General features: G+C 53.2%; 1 non-coding gene across 1 annotated transcript in view; it reads right to left on the reverse strand.

Annotated features, from left to right (window-relative positions):
- LOC126447619 (small subunit ribosomal RNA) overlaps positions 1-1,531 on the reverse strand; it is a 1,909-nt gene extending 378 nt beyond the window's left edge. Inside the window, exon 1 of the ribosomal RNA XR_007583809.1 lies at positions 1-1,531. This exon is cut by the window's left edge and continues 378 nt beyond it. This is a non-coding gene — a ribosomal RNA (small subunit ribosomal RNA).
- Positions 1,532-5,000: the final 3,469 nt, after the last annotated feature.

A 5,000-nucleotide genomic window follows, 5' to 3' on the forward strand; every position in this document is an offset into this window, starting at 1 on the left:
TATTGCTCAATCTCGTGCGGCTAGAAGCCGCCTGTCCCTCTAAGAAGAAAAGTAATCGCTGACAGCACGAAGGATGTCACGCGACTAGTTAGCAGGCTAGAGTCTCGTTCGTTATCGGAATTAACCAGACAAATCGCTCCACCAACTAAGAACGGCCATGCACCACCACCCACCGAATCAAGAAAGAGCTATCAATCTGTCAATCCTTCCGGTGTCCGGGCCTGGTGAGGTTTCCCGTGTTGAGTCAAATTAAGCCGCAGGCTCCACTCCTGGTGGTGCCCTTCCGTCAATTCCTTTAAGTTTCAGCTTTGCAACCATACTTCCCCCGGAACCCAAAAGCTTTGGTTTCCCGGAGGCTGCCCGCCGAGTCATCGGAGGAACTGCGGCGGATCGCTGGCTGGCATCGTTTATGGTTAGAACTAGGGCGGTATCTGATCGCCTTCGAACCTCTAACTTTCGTTCTTGATTAATGAAAACATACTTGGCAAATGCTTTCGCTTCTGTTCGTCTTGCGACGATCCAAGAATTTCACCTCTAACGTCGCAATACGAATGCCCCCGCCTGTCCCTATTAATCATTACCTCGGGTTCCGAAAACCAACAAAATAGAACCGAGGTCCTATTCCATTATTCCATGCACACAGTATTCAGGCGGGCTTGCCTGCTTTAAGCACTCTAATTTGTTCAAAGTAAACGTGCCGGCCCACCGAGACACTCAATAAAGAGCACCCTGGTAGGATTTCAACGGGGTCCGCCTCGGGACGCACGAGCACGCACGAGGCGGTCGCACGCCTTCGGCTCGCCCCACCGGCAGGACGTCCCACGATACATGCCAGTTAAACACCGACGGGCGGTGAACCAACAGCGTGGGACACAAATCCAACTACGAGCTTTTTAACCGCAACAACTTTAATATACGCTATTGGAGCTGGAATTACCGCGGCTGCTGGCACCAGACTTGCCCTCCAATAGATACTCGTTAAAGGATTTAAAGTGTACTCATTCCGATTACGGGGCCTCGGATGAGTCCCGTATCGTTATTTTTCGTCACTACCTCCCCGTGCCGGGAGTGGGTAATTTGCGCGCCTGCTGCCTTCCTTGGATGTGGTAGCCGTTTCTCAGGCTCCCTCTCCGGAATCGAACCCTGATTCCCCGTTACCCGTTACAACCATGGTAGGCGCAGAACCTACCATCGACAGTTGATAAGGCAGACATTTGAAAGATGCGTCGCCGGTACGAGGACCGTGCGATCAGCCCTAAGTTATTCAGAGTCACCAAGGCAAACGGACCGGACGAGCCGACCGATTGGTTTTGATCTAATAAAAGCGTCCCTTCCATCTCTGGTCGGGACTCTGTTTGCATGTATTAGCTCTAGAATTACCACAGTTATCCAAGTAACGTGGGTACGATCTAAGGAACCATAACTGATTTAATGAGCCATTCGCGGTTTCACCTTAATGCGGCTTGTACTGAGACATGCATGGCTTAATCTTTGAGACAAGCATATGACTACTGGCAGGATCAACCAGGGAGCTGCGTCAACTAGAGCTGAGCAGCCGGCCGCCCGGGAGTGTGTCCCGGGGGCCCGCGCGAACACGCAAGCGTCCGCTCAATTATTCTGCAAACAGGAGGAGGCTGAGCTCCCCTGCACAACACACCTCGAAACCCTCTCAGGTCCCGGCGGCGCGCAGCGCCGTCCTAAGTACTTGGTCGGGTTCGAGAGAGGCGCAATCGCCCGGAGTTAGGCGAGTAGACGCTTTAGGTGCGACCACCCGTGCTCCCAACTGAGCTTGCCGCTGCCGACAGAGGCCCGGGAGCGTGCTGTCGTGGCATTGCCGGCGGGAGACAACACGCGCCACCTACGGTGACCGGCAGCTCCAACGCCAGCGCCACAGAAGGACAAAAGCCCTACTTGGGTGCCGAAGCGAACTCTCCCAGCACAGCGCACGCGCCAACACGTCCGCACAGCTGCGATACAAACCACCTGCGAGAACCGCTGGGGCGACCGAGCAGCAGACGGCGTCGCGGCGCCGAGCGCCGGGCGGCGGCGCATCCTCAGCGCACAAAGTCCTCAATCGGACCAGCACACTGCAGATGGCCACCGCGCTTCGCACCGGGCCCGCGAGGACCTACTTTGGCCGCAAGGCGCCGCGAGCAGGGGGCGCCGGCGCGCAGCTGCGCCGCCTGCCGCGTCCGTCGGCCGGCGCGCCTGCCACCGGCCGCCCCCACCAGCCGGCTGTAGCGCGTGCGCCCACGCACCGCGCTGCCAGCACGCCGGGCGGCCCCCCCTCACCGGCCGGGGACGGTCCCACCCAGCCACCGCCGCGTATCGCCTCACACCCAGATCCCCTTTCACGTTCGTGGGCATGGTGGGTCCCCTTTCACGTTCGTGGGCATGGTGGGTATCCCTGAAACAACCGGTTAATAGCTCGACCGATCGTCGCCAACACTGATTCACCTCTAGCGAGAACAACCGCACCACAACGGGTTACCGGTTGTTCATTTGCGTAACGTCACCAGCAAACGTACACGTCCATCGCCATTTGCAACGAGTATTGCATGCCTGTGTCAGGTGTCACAACACACTACGTCTGCCCACATAGACGCAACAACATGTGCACGCCTAGAGAACACGTGGAAGGTAGACCCCGTACGTATGCGGTGTCCATTGCGCGAACGACTGTCAGCCCGCCTCTGCAGCATGTCGCAGATGTGGAACGCGGTGCAACATGCTATCACGGTGTGTGAGAAGAGACGACTACGTCCGAATACACGCTCCACTACATCAACAGACTGCTCATGCTGATCGCCATCCAGGGCGTCCGTTCCTCCCACACGTCTGTATGGCGTACCACACTGCAATCCAGCTCTTATAGGGAGACGACACGTAGCTGCGTGCACAATATTTGGACTGTATGGTCCGCCGTTGCTAGGCGCTGTCGTCATACGGTCACATGGGCCACGATGTATCATTCAGTACATACGGAGCAATGTGCAGTACAGTTTGTGGGTTTTGCGTACATCGGCGGACAGGTGACAGGCCGTACCACAACGTAGGCTGAGTACGTCGGCATGCGAAGGGCATTGAACATGCAAACTTCTCACCGACCAGCTTGCGAAGGCAGGGGGGAAGGGGGGGGGGCATGTACGTCCTGCTGCTATCCACACTACAGTGTATAGCAGGAGCATGTGGAAAGTCAGCAACACCTGCAAGGTGTTTAACATGACGCGATACACAGGGGACCGGGCAGTGCGAGTAGCGAACTATATTGCGAGGGTTGCGGTTAGGCAACACTACACTACTTTAACGGGTTGCATAACAATTACAGAGCAGGTTCAGCGACAACGTGCGTCAGGTTAAGGCGCAATATAGTTTAGGTTACGGCGCACTTTAGGTTAGGTTAAGGCACATTATAGGTTAGGTTAAGGCACAACATGGGTTACGTTAAGGCACAACATGGGTTACGTTAAGGCACAACATGGGTTACGTTAAGGCACAACATGGGTTAGGTTAAGGCACAACATGGGTTAGGTTAAGGCACAACATGGGTTAGGTTAAGGCACAACATGGGTTAGGTTAAGGCACAACATGGGTTAGGTTAAGGCACAACATGGGTTAGGTTAAGGCACAACATGGGTTAGGTTAAGGCACAACATGGGTTAGGTTAAGGCACAACATGGGTTAGGTTAAGGCACAACATGGGTTAGGTTAAGGCACAACATGGGTTAGGTTAAGGCACAACATGGGTTAGGTTAAGGCACAACATGGGTTAGGTTAAGGCACAACATGGGTTAGGTTAAGGCACAACATGGGTTAGGTTAAGGCACAACATGGGTTAGGTTAAGGCACAACATGGGTTAGGTTAAGGCACAACATGGGTTAGGTTAAGGCACAACATGGGTTAGGTTAAGGCACAACATGGGTTAGGTTAAGGCACAACATGGGTTAGGTTAAGGCACAACATGGGTTAGGTTAAGGCACAACATGGGTTAGGTTAAGGCACAACATGGGTTAGGTTAAGGCACAACATGGGTTAGGTTAAGGCACAACATGGGTTAGGTTAAGGCACAACATGGGTTAGGTTAAGGCACAACATGGGTTAGGTTAAGGCACAACATGGGTTAGGTTAAGGCACAACATGGGTTAGGTTAAGGCACAACATGGGTTAGGTTAAGGCACAACATGGGTTAGGTTAAGGCACAACATGGGTTAGGTTAAGGCACAACATGGGTTAGGTTAAGGCACAACATGGGTTAGGTTAAGGCACAACATGGGTTAGGTTAAGGCACACCATGGGTTAGGTTAAGGCACACCATGGGTTAGGTTAAGGCACACCATGGGTTAGGTTAAGGCACAACATGGGTTAGGTTAAGGCACAACATGGGTTAGGTTAAGGCACAACATGGGTTAGGTTAAGGCACAACATGGGTTAGGTTAAGGCACAACATGGGTTAGGTTAAGGCACAACGTAGGTTAGGTTAAGGCACAACGTGGGTTAGGTTAAGGCACAACGTGGGTTAGGTTAAGGCACAACGTGGGTTAGGTTAAGGCACAACGTGGGTTAGGTTAAGGCACAACATGGGTTAGGTTAAGGCACAACATGGGTTAGGTTAAGGCACACCATGGGTTAGGTTAAGGCACAACATGGGTTAGGTTAAGGCACAACATGGGTTAGGTTAAGGCACAACATGGGTTAGGTTAAGGCACAACATGGGTTAGGTTAAGGCACAACATGGGTTAGGTTAAGGCACAACATGGGTTAGGTTAAGGCACAACATGGGTTAGGTTAAGGCACAACGTAGGTTAGGTTAAGGCACAACGTGGGTTAGGTTAAGGCACAACATGGGTTAGGTTAAGGCACAACATGGGTTAGGTTAAGGCACAACATGGGTTAGGTTAAGGCACAACATGGGTTAGGTTAAGGCACAACATGGGTTAGGTTAAGGCACAACATGGGTTAGGTTACGGCACAACATGGGTTACGTTACGGCACAACATGG

The sequence above is a fragment of the Schistocerca serialis genome, unplaced genomic scaffold, assembly GCF_023864345.2.
Source record: "Schistocerca serialis cubense isolate TAMUIC-IGC-003099 unplaced genomic scaffold, iqSchSeri2.2 HiC_scaffold_518, whole genome shotgun sequence".
NCBI lineage: Eukaryota > Metazoa > Arthropoda > Insecta > Orthoptera > Acrididae > Schistocerca > Schistocerca serialis.